This window comes from Chiloscyllium plagiosum, chromosome 8 (assembly GCF_004010195.1).
Source record: "Chiloscyllium plagiosum isolate BGI_BamShark_2017 chromosome 8, ASM401019v2, whole genome shotgun sequence".
Taxonomy (NCBI): Eukaryota; Metazoa; Chordata; class Chondrichthyes; order Orectolobiformes; family Hemiscylliidae; genus Chiloscyllium; species Chiloscyllium plagiosum.
The window spans coordinates 2054595-2066738 of NC_057717.1; positions in this window are offsets into that span (position 1 = coordinate 2054595).

Below are 12144 nucleotides of genomic sequence, written 5' to 3' on the forward strand. Positions count from 1 at the left end.
CAATTAGGTCCCTTCTCTTCCTCCTTTTCTCCAATGAAAAAAGTCCAAGCTCAGTCAACCTCTCTTCATAAGATAAGCCCTCCAGTCCAGGCAGCATCCTGGTAAACCTCCTCTGAACGCTGTCCAAAGCATTCACATCTCTCCTGCAATCGGGCGAACAGAAATGGACGCAGTATTCCAAGTGCGGTCGAAACAAAGTTTTATAGAGCTGCAACAAGATCTCACGACTCTTAAACTTAATCCCCCTATTAGTGAAAGCCAAAACACCATCTGCTTTCTTAACAACCCTGTCCACTTGGGTGGCCATTTTAAGGGATCTATGCATCTGCACACCAAGATCCCTCTGTTCCTCCACACTGCCAAGAATCCTATTCTTTATTCTGTACTCAGCTTTCAAATTCGACCTTCCAAAATGCATCACCTTGCATTTATCCAGGTTGAACTCGATGAGCCACCTGTCAGCCCATCTCTGCATTCTGTCAACACCGGCTACAGCCTACAACAGCCCTCTATACTGTCAACGACACCTCCAACCTTTGTGTCGTCTCCAAACTTGCTGACTCATCCTTCAATCCCCTCATCCAAGTCATTAATAAAAATTACAAACGGAAGAGGCCCAAGGACAGAGCCCTGTGGAACACCACTCACCACAGACTTTTATTTTAATAGAAGGAGAAAATTATCCTTCTATTTCCACTCGCTGTATTCTGTTGGCCAGCCACTTCTGTATCCAGACAGCTAAGTTCCCCTGTATCCCATTCCTCCTGACCTTCTGAATCAGCCTACCATGGGGAACCTTATCAAATGCCTTGCTGAAGACCAGAGACACCACATTCACAGTTCGACCCTCATCGACTTTTCTAGTCACATCCTCAAAGAACTCGATAAGGTTTGTGAGGCATGACCTGCCCCTCACAGAGCTGTGTTGACTGGATTTAATCAAGCCATGCTCTTCCAGATGGTACTAAATCCTATCACTCAGAATCCTTTCTAACACCTTTCAGACGGCAGATGTGAGACTTACTGGTCTGTAATTGCCGGGGATTTCCCTATTTCCTTTCTTGAAGAGAGGAATTACATTTGCCTCTCTCCAGTCCTCAGGTACAACGCCAGTGGAGAGCGAGGATGAAAAGATCTTTGCAAGTGGCGAAGCAATTGCATTTCTCATTTCCCAAAGCAGCCGAGGACAAATCTGGTCCTGGCCTGGAGACTTGTCAATCTTAATGTTTGACAAAATTTTCAACACATCAGCTTCCTCTATCTCTATCCATTCCAGCATGCACACCTGCTCTTCAAAGGTTTCATTCACGACAAAGTTCATTTATTTCATAAAGACAGAAGCAAACAACTCATTTCGGGTTTCCCCTACCTCCTCAGACTCCACACACAAGTTCCCTATGCTATCCCTGATCGGCCATACTCTTTCTTTGACCATTCACTTAGTCCTCACATAAGTGTAAATGGATGGAATGCTGACATCGCTGACCAATAGTGAATGGTACATCTCCAATTGTAAAGTTAGAGGTGAGGGATGGAGATGATGCTTTTTCTTCACAAGCTCGATGACTCTACTGTGTTTTGGCAGGGTAGGAATTGCTGGGCACCTACCGCCATCTGTGTCTGATCTCCAGGCCTGCTGCACTCTTTCGGTTTATGTATTTATATTTAACTTTAACATATATCTGACCATCATTTAATGGCTTAGGTGGGATTAAGCATTTTTGAGAGGCGACTACAATGCCTTAGATGGTGTAGATACAGTCCATTCCTTGTGGCCCTTGTAGCCACGGCCTGGTCCTTTGGAGTGATGCTAAAACTCTCCCAGAACCAGGATTCTTAGTTTTACCTTTTGTCAGTTAATGCTGGGGTCTCAGCAGGGATGGAAGGCAGTAAATCTCTCTCGGCTGCTAGACTCTCTCTCGCTGAGATTTCTCTCAGAATTGTTTTTGATGTTCTTTCCTCCTGGAATGGAGAACAGCATGTGAGACAATCTGTTTCCTGAATTTGCTTTTTGACTTGTGAGTGTTTCTAGGATGTTACTACATTGGAGCAGTTACTGTTAGTTGAATAAACTGTTATTCTGTTAAGTTTTCCAAAATAATTAAGTTATTCCAAGATCCTCTTGTTTTCGTTATGTTTTGTCTACTGTGTTTTAATAGATTGTGTTTTGCTTAATGTCGAATATTTTGAACAATCGAATTGTATCTGAAACACAGCACCTCACATTTACCTTTAAAATAAGAAAACGCTCGGGTCGAGAGAATGCCATTTCCATGTACTTTGAGGGGATCTGCTCTGGTCCATAACAGAGAGACAGATATTCATGTTTTGCTTGGGTAATTACTTCATGGACAACATGTTGCAGAAATATGGAGTTTGGCAGCAGAATGGGCAGGGCTGGAGGAGTGACAGTTATGTCAGGAGTTACATCGGATACTCATTCCTCCTAACAGTTCCAGCCAGGACACATATAAGGCAAGATGAGATATCTGTTCATCATGAAACACTGTGTAGACAAGTGTACTGCTAGTGTACTGCCAGCAATCCATCCAGGAATGAACAATGTTCAGTGCTTACCAATTGAGCACTGGTGGCATTTTTAAATGGCCAATGGGCACACGGTTCAGCTTTCTCAGTTCAGAGCTGCCCTGCACAATTTACACTGAGCATGGCAGATAAGGGACAATTATAACACGGTTTGTCGACAGGGACATGGTGGATCGGTTGGTACAAAAGAGAACCATTCTCTTCCCAGAGGAGCTGCCACAACCAGAACCAGCGAACATGGTCTGAGCTCACCACCCAGCTCAATGCAGTATCTGCAGTCTGAAGAGATGTCCAGCAACAGAGAACAAGCCTCAATAACCTTTCCCAGTCTGTCAGGATAAAGGTCGCCATATTCTCTCTGCACCCACACACTCACTGTATATCTGTTATAGCACCGAACCCCGAATAAGGCTCATGCTACACCACTCTCACTACTACATGCATCAGCTACTCGCTCTCTCTTCTATTCAATACCCCGACATGGTTATAAATTCTTCTGGAAAATGCTGTAACTGGAATGCTCAGGTTCAGGCAAATGTTTGTCCCCCAATCTGTAACACATCAGTGGAGGGAGAAGATTTTTTTTAAATCACTCGGGATGAAAGTATGTCATGAGACCACACTCAGCCTCTCAAATATACTGCACCATTCAGACCAAGGAAGCGCCTAAATAGTTGAAGACTCACTCCTTTCTTGAAGACAGGCGCCACATTAGAGGTTCTCCAGTTTCGCTGGAACTCTCCTGTAATCGAGAGAGTTATGGAATATTTGGCACAGTGCCCCCAGCCACTCTGTTACCACTTCTTCTAAAACCAGCTATGAATTACCGCTGGCTTGTCTACCCTTATTCTTACCTGTTTGTTAAAAAAGTGTTTCTTTTGTTAGAGACAGTTCAAGAACTTCCATCCGACTACAGTTTTGATAATATTATTGAATTACTTTGCGACCTCCCCTGTGAGGAACGATGTAAAATTCTATTTTAAATTCTCTGCCTGTTCCCTGAAACCAGTTCCCCAGTTCCATCCTCCAGGTGTCCCATATATACTTTCCTGCCTTTCTTCCAAGGGTCACACACACAACATGAACGTTTTATAATTGACATGGCAAAACTCTTGAGGATAAAATTATTTTTTCATATTTCTTGCCAGTTTTGGAATATTTTTCTTTATATTTTACTTTATCCAATCTGTTTCTGATTCCAAAAATAAACTTCCCAAATGTGGCCAATGCTAGAGCTCACCAACCTGAAATCTTTAGCTTGTGATTGATTAGTTATCCTTCACAGCCATTGTGCATCATGGGGGGTGGGGGTGAGCGGGCGGTTATTCTTCACATCTTCATATCATCTTCCTTTTGACCGGAGTCAATCATTGATAAGCGTTAAGAAGTATCTGCTTAAATGTCTCCCCCACACATCTACTGACCTTTACCTGAGTCTATTTTCACATCCATGTTTAGATCAATATAAGACATAAATCTGCAATTGAAATGCCGGGCTCTTTTCAATCATTCAGGGGGAACCTCTGTATACAGCTGAACACGTGATCAGTTGAAAGTGACTTCATTCGCCCAGTTTCTCTGGTCCTGCCATTTCTGTTCGTTGATGCCACATTCCATTGGGAAGCTTCCTATATGACCAGCTTTTCTCTTAGAAAAGAAATCCCCTAACTCAGGTGGACAGAGCCTTCAGCTGTGACTGCCCCTCTCCCTCACTTCTGCCCTCACTCCGTCCCCTCCTTCCAGGTACAATGATGGACTTCCCCTTGCCCTCACTTCTCACTGCACTAGAATCCACATTCACAGAGTCATCCTCTGCCGCTTCCACCATCTCCAGCAGGACAGCACCATCAAACACATCTTCCCCTTCCATCCACTATCAGCATTTCACAGGGACTATCCCCTCTTTGACAGCCTCTGTCACCCCACTTTCCCACTCCCCCATGGCACCTTCCCATGCAAATGCAGAAGTTGCAATACTTGCCCATTCCCCTCTTCCCTCCTCACTGTCCACCGCCCCAATCATACTTTCCATGTGAAGCAACATTTCACTTGTACTCTTTCAATCCAGTCTTCTGTCATTGCTGCTCACAATGCAGTCTCTTTTACACTGGGGAGACCAGAGACTGCTTCGAGGAACACTCCCACTCTGGCTGTAGGAATGACCCAGACCTTCGGATTGCTCCCCATTTCAATAAATACCTTTTCCTCAAGCTAATGAGATTTCTTTGAAGAGGTAACAAGCAGGTCAGATCAAGGAGAGCCAATGGGGGTTTTGATATGGACTTCCTCAAGGCCTCTGATAAGGTGCTGCACAGTAGGCTGCTGAGTAAGACAAGGGTGCATGGTGTTAGAGGCCAGGTATTAACATGGATAAAGGGTTGGCTGTCTGGAAAGAGGCAGGGCGGGGAAAAAATAGTCCTCAGGATGGCAGCCGGTGACAAGTAGTTTTTCACAAGGGTCAGTGCTGGGACCACAATATTTCACTTTATCGGTTTATGATTTGGACGGCAGGACTGTGGGCATTCTGGCTACGTTTGCAGATGATGCAAAGATAGATGGAATGGCAGGTAGTATTGAGGAGGCAGGGAGTCTGCAGAAAGATTTAGACAGTATAGGAGAGTGGGAAAAGGAGTAGCAAATGGAATACAATGTGGGAGAGAGTGAGGTCATGTACTTTTGTATGAAGAATACAGGCATGGACTATTTACTAAATGGGAAAACAATTCAGAAATCTGAAGTTCAAAGGGACTTCCGATTCCAAGCCCAGGATTCGCCGAAGATAAACTTGCAGGTTGAGTCATTAGTTATCATTCATTATGTGATGTTATCACTCATCTCGAGAGGTCTACAATGTAAATGTGGGGATTTTGAGGCTTTCTAAGGCTCTGGTCATACCACATTTCCAGGATTTACACTTCCTGATGAAGGGCTCTGGCCTGAAACCTCGATTCTCTTGCACTTTAGATGCTGCCCGACCAGCTGTGCTTTTCCAGCCACACACACCCAACTCTGTGAGTATCTACATGTGAGTGCAGGTCTGACAATCTCTGTGGTGCTTAAAATGACACAATCTCTCCCTCAGCTTGTCTCCCCACCCTACTGCAGCGACAGTGGCAGAGTGTGATAACCCTCGAGGATTCAGTCTGGAAGGGAGAGAGGGAGGGAAGCAGCTCACAGCACCATCCAAACTGACAGCACCATCAACACACACAACTTAACCTCTCCCCAACTTCATATCCCCCCCACCCCCACCCCCACACACATAATGCTGGTAGATGGAAGTTTACAAAAATACTTAGGCCTGTCAGAATGGAAATGCTCACCTCTCAGTGAAGCATTTTGTCAGGAGATGAGAAGAATGTAATTCTTCTTCTGTGCCTTCCAATGCTTAAAAATTATGTGAGAAAATGTTGGAAAGTCCTGAAGAAGGCCTCGCAATGGTTGTAATATCGCTCAGTATTGACGGAACTGGTCTGTGTGTCCAAAGATATTATTTGAAAACCAAACAGCCACTCAATTTCAGAGATCAACAGTAAAGGATTTGCTATATTCTCAGAGTAAAAAAAACTCTGCCATTGATGCAGTGGCGCGGGGAGACCAGCAGAGGGTAGTATTATATGAATTTGTTCATAAAACTCAGTGGTTCTCAATGCTGCCTCACAGTGTGAGGCACCCGGGTTCAATTTCACCCTCGGGAACTGACTGCGTGGAGTTTGCACATTCCCCCTGTGTCTATGTGTGTTTCCTGTCGGTTTCCACCCACAGTCCAAAGATGTACAGGTTAGGTGAATTGGCCAAACTAAATTGTTCATAGTGCCAGGGGATGTGGAGATTAGGGGCATTAGTCATGATTAAACGTAGGATAGTAGGGGAACGGGTCTGGGTGTGTTACTCTTAGAAGGGTCAGTGTTACTCTTCGAAGGATGAGTTGGGCCGAAGGGCCTGTTTCCAAACTGTAGGGATTGTATGTACTCTCTGAACAACAGAGACAGAGAGAGAGTAGGAAAGAGAATGATTCCAATTTCAATGTATTTTCTTCAAAAACAACATTGCAAAAAGATGTAGACAGTGGTGCACACTGATTCTGACACTAACACACATAACACATGCACGCAGAGTTACGCACGCGGATATGGACATTTACACACAAACACATGATCACCTCCCCCACCCCCCCCCCCCCCCCCACACACACACACACACACACCACGGAGAGACACAGACAATGTCTTTAATACAGAGATATATAATGTAATTAATAAGCGCTCATTGGTCAATCGGAGAAGGCAGGGAAATGGAGTTGAGAAATATTTCAGCGGTGATCAAATGCCATGGCAGATTAGATGGGCTGAATGACCTAATTCTGCTTCAGTGTCTCATGCTGATATGATCTTATGGTTCCTGGGATTGTCTTCCCGCAAGTTCAGTGGACATTCAAATTGGTAAGTATGTGATTTAGGAGAGTTAATGGGAATATGGACAGATTCAGGGACTGAATGGTCAATATCTGTTCCTAATTATCATCCCTTTTTATCTCAAAAGAGTGGCGATTGGTTTGAGGGTAACACATTTTGAGACTAACTGCCTTCCCATTTTAGACTGAGACAGAGATGTTCCTTTCTCTTTAAGGATCTTTGATCTGTGGTGTTCTCATGCCGAAGTAGCAGTGAAAACAATCAAGGGTTACTGGGTTACTGAAAACAATCAAGGTTGAGTATCATAGAACTTTGATGAACAAGAGAATCTTTGTTTATTGGGAACAGAGAGGAAAGGGGTGTTTAGTTATAATCACATCAACAATACACATTCTGAATGGTGCAGCAGGCACAACGGGCTGAATGGCCAGCTGATGATCCTGCCTCACGTGTTGTTCTCTCATGCACTCAGTAATATTACAGAAATAAAGGAAGATCCCATTCCGCCAGTCAGCATCATTATAATGAGACAGGAGGAGACCATCCTGCCCCCTAAGGATTTATGCAAGAAGAGATTGATGTCATTCAGCCTGCTTAGTACATCACACAATGACCCAAACCCAGACTTCAAACCCCCCACAACAGATGGTGGAATTTGAATTCAATAAAATATTTGGAATTAGCAATCTAATGAAATATTGATGGCTTTCAAAACTAAAAAAAAAACCCTGGCTCACTAGTGTTCTCCAGAGAAGGAAACTTCCTATCTTTACTGGTCTGACTTACATGTTACTCCAGACGCTCAGCAATGGCAGACTCTCAAATGCCCTTTGCAATGGCCAAGCCAGTCATTCAGATATAACACTACAAGTTCTCAAAGAAGTGAAACCAGACAGACCTGAGCACTGGCAGCCGACAGTACATCGAAGTGCATGGGTTCAGAAAGGCAGTTCCTCAATAGCTTCTAGAGAGCAACTCGGAAAGGGAAATAAATGCTGGCCCAGCCACCAACACCGATGTCCCATTAATGAAGCAAAGACGTTCACACTCAGGAAAGAGAGATGAAGGGGACAGACCTCACTTGAAGCAGTGACTTGGATATATATCTACATGTGCATGATACTCAGGAATATGGGAAAAGTGAAAAATACATGAAAATAATCTCACATTTTATTTCCATCGCAGCTGATTATCAAAAATCCTTTTTTTAATGGCTCTATTTCTCCACGTATTCCAATAATTCCACCAACACACATTATACTATTTCCCAGCTGCATTCAGATCTGATACATGGTGAGTGGATTTAAAATGCGAACTCTGTTTTTCTCACGACGGAGGCTGCCAAAACTGCTCCGTTTCACCAGCATTCTGATTCTTTTTTGCTTCAGATCGTCAGGAACTTACTTTGTTTGATTTAACCTTTTCTTTATTTTATGGGACATTGGCCCATCGAGTCCACACTAACCCTCTTCAGGGCATTGCACCCTGAACCACCTCATACCCTACTTGTGCACTTCCATTGGCTAACCCGTTTCCTACTCTGTCCCAGCATTTCCCATAGCTAATACATGTAGCTGGACATGATGGGTAATTTAACATGGTCAATACACTGAACCTGTTTGGACTGTGGGAGGAACCTGGAGCACCTGGAGGAAACACGAGCAGAGCCGGGGAGGATGTGAAAACGCAATACAGGCAGGTCCTGAGGGTGGAAGCAAACTGTGTTCCTGGTCCTGTGAGACAGCTGTGCTCATCACTGAGACACCATACTGCACTCCCCCTCCCCCCCAAACTGGGTCCCTGGTACTGTGAGACAGCCATGCTAACCAGTGAGACACCATCTCCCCCTCCACCTCCCCCAAACCGGGTCCCTGGTGCTGTGAGTCAGCCGTGCTAACCACTGAGACACCATGCCCTCCCTCCCCCGCCCCCAAAACCGGGTCGCTGGTACTCTGAGGCAGCGTTGCTAACCACTGAGACGCCATGCCCGCTCCTCCTCCCCCGCAAACCTGGTCTCTGATACTGTGGGAAAGCCGTGTTAACGCCTGAGTCAACATGCCCGCTCTCCCTCTCCCTCCCTCTTACCCCGCCCCCTCTCCCCCAAACGAAGTCTCTGTGCTCAGGAATACTGTGAAAAATGTAAACCTGAAATGCAAACAGTAAACAATGACAAAACCCCACAGATGTTTCAGGCTATGGAGGGAGAAGCATAGGGAGCATATTGAGTCTGATATGATTCTCTTCTGAAAAACTTATATTGGACTCAAAAGGTTAATTGTGCTTCTCTCTGCTCAGAACCTGTTATGGTTTACCAGCACTTTCAACGTAGTTACTGTTTTGGACTGTGGATAATTGTCTGATCTGAAAGGGAACAGTGAAGCTGCCATTTCTGTTGACTCTCAAGTATTTGGTTATGGTTTTTGAATGAAAAAGTAAAAATTCTGTGCGTGATAGCTCCCTAATACCGATAATTTATTGCCCCTGTTACAATGTATTTTGAAAATGCTGAACTAGGTGGTCATGACATCATACGATCAATCCTCTGAAAGTAACTGATTGAATTACTGATCCCAATTGTTATCAATGTCTTATCATGCTCCTGATGTCACAGGGTATATTCATCCAGGGTTTGGGAACGCACGAGCAAGGGCAGTGTTTATTTGTCATTCCCAATGGCTCTGAACTAAGCAACACAAAGTTGCCCTGTTTTACCTCTTCAATCCAAAGTGATGCAGATCCACACAGAGCTTCTTGTAGGAGCATTGCAAGATTTCTAACATATACTTGTGAAGGAACAGCAAATTATTCCCAAGTCAGGATGACATGCAACTTGGAAGATACCTCGAAGAGACTGCAATTCCCATTGTTCCCATTACTAGTGCAAAATGTTCTCTAATTCCCATTAATCACAATTTTGCTCTGGGCCCTTGATTCCACCCTCAGTCAAGTCCTGCTTCAACTGAAAGGGAAATCACTCTGATCTCACCTCAAATTACATTGGAAGATCAGTTGAAAGAATAAGGAGCAAAATACAAGAACATTGTTTGTTTGAACAATGTCCTCACAATATTCAAAAGAAAATTGATGCATGATCTTCCTTAATGCATTACTTCATGGCATCACTTTTTAAGCAACGTTCAAATCGGTGGGTGTTTGTTCTTTTAATTCGCTTCCAATTCAACGTAGAAATGAGAATGTGGCTTGATCTTCTGTAGTGTGTTTATAATCCAGAATTTAAATCAATCTCTATCATCAATGCTTTAGCTCTTTCAGACAAAATTAATGAATGAACCTATGTCCATCCTGCAGATGAAAAAGATCTTTCAGCTCTGACTACTGCAGCAAATATTGTAAAGAATAAGCTCCAGGCCCACATCAAATGGAAATTTTGCAGGGCAAGATGCCAAAGGTTAGTCTAAGGTTAATGATTGCCAAGCCTTATGAATAATACATGCGGAGGGGCGGGATATTAAAGCAGAATTCAGCTCCATGCCCAAAATACTATTTGTGGCTCCCTCACAAAAAAACAACTGATTCACGCTGTAAATTCACCAAAATAGGAACAACAAGAGACTGGAATTCCCAATTCTGCAACAACATCTGTCAAACAGGAAGCAAATCAAGGTTTGTTTCTGAAATTCATAAATGTTGATGATAAGAATGTGGGAGATGGTGGGGATACTGGAGGATGATAAACAATGTTATGGATGACACAATGATTAACCGGGTGGATCAAAGTGAGCAGGAACGTGTTAGGGTACAGGAGGCTACAAACGGATTGTCAGATGGACAGATCAATGTCTGATAATAGGTAACACTGAAATATGTGAGATGCTGCACTTTGGTAGATGTAACAATACAATAGAGAACTCAAACCATGAAGATAGGCTAAATTTGCTTTTGGAGCAGAGAAGGGTGAGGGGTGAACCTGACAGAGGTGGAGAAGAGCATGAGAGGTATGGGCAGAGTGAACAGACAACAGCTGTTCCCCTTAGTCAAAGGGTCAAAAACAAGAGTACATACGTTTGAAATGAAAGAGAAGATACTAAGAGAGGATTCGTGAAATCTGTTTCGAACCCAGAACATGATATGTATCAAAAATGCATTGCCTGGGAGGATGGTTTAGGAATGTAACCTCACAAACATTATAAAACACTTGTATCAGCACTGGGTGGTGCAGACTCGACGGGCCTTGTCTTTATTACATGCTTCCATGTGGTGGCAGCCATGAAAACTTTGATATATTGTGAAGCATGAGTCAATGGGACTTGTTGGTTTGTTCCATCAAACTGTGCTCAGTAAGTGGCGAGATTACAAGCTAGCATCATCTCATGGAGTATCAGCACTTACTCAACCTAGGACAGCCCAGCCATCTCTGAAAACATCCAAGATAATTCACATGTTCAGTGCAAGCATCGTCCATCTAAAACACTAACGTTATTCCAGCTGTTTGAACAATTATTTTAAGGAAACCAATAACATAGAAACAGACTTCCTTCATTATTACACAGGCTTGTATCTGCAAGTTTGCTATTTCTCTGAAAAATAACAAATTCCATCCCACATGTTCGCTTTGACGATGAGTCAGTTTTCCCGTGTTTTCCTGCGAGATGCTCATCACAGGATGGCAGCTTGTTGAACACTCCATCCACCACCAGATATATTTACTCCCAGCTGAACGGGCACATGAGATGCACTGCTGGCACTCCCTTTCAACAGCCACTTGGATGGACCAACAGCAACTGGACTGGAACGTCTCAAGAGGCAATTAATGTTTGTCGAGGTCCGTTAAAATCCCAAATGAATTGAAAAGACAATCCAACTTTCTAATAATTATTGAACAATGTAGACATTTTATTGGTCTGATGGGTTTGTCCCTGCATTTGAAATTGTGTGATCTATTTCCCTGAAACCATTTCGTACATATATTGAAAGAACAAAAAAGCTCAAGTCATGGATAGAATAAGATAACGCAGCATTTAAGCACAAATGCAAGGGCATTGTAGGCTATTGATCTTCAGGTAACTGGGATTAATGTAGGTTGGTGTTTTCTGGCTGGCTTAGATGTATTGGGCTGTATGGCCTGTTTGTATGCTGTGTGACTCTATCACTTAAATTTTTGAAAACAGAGAATGTAGTCTCACTATTTCCATAGATTGTGTGCATCAAATGGTGAAGAATA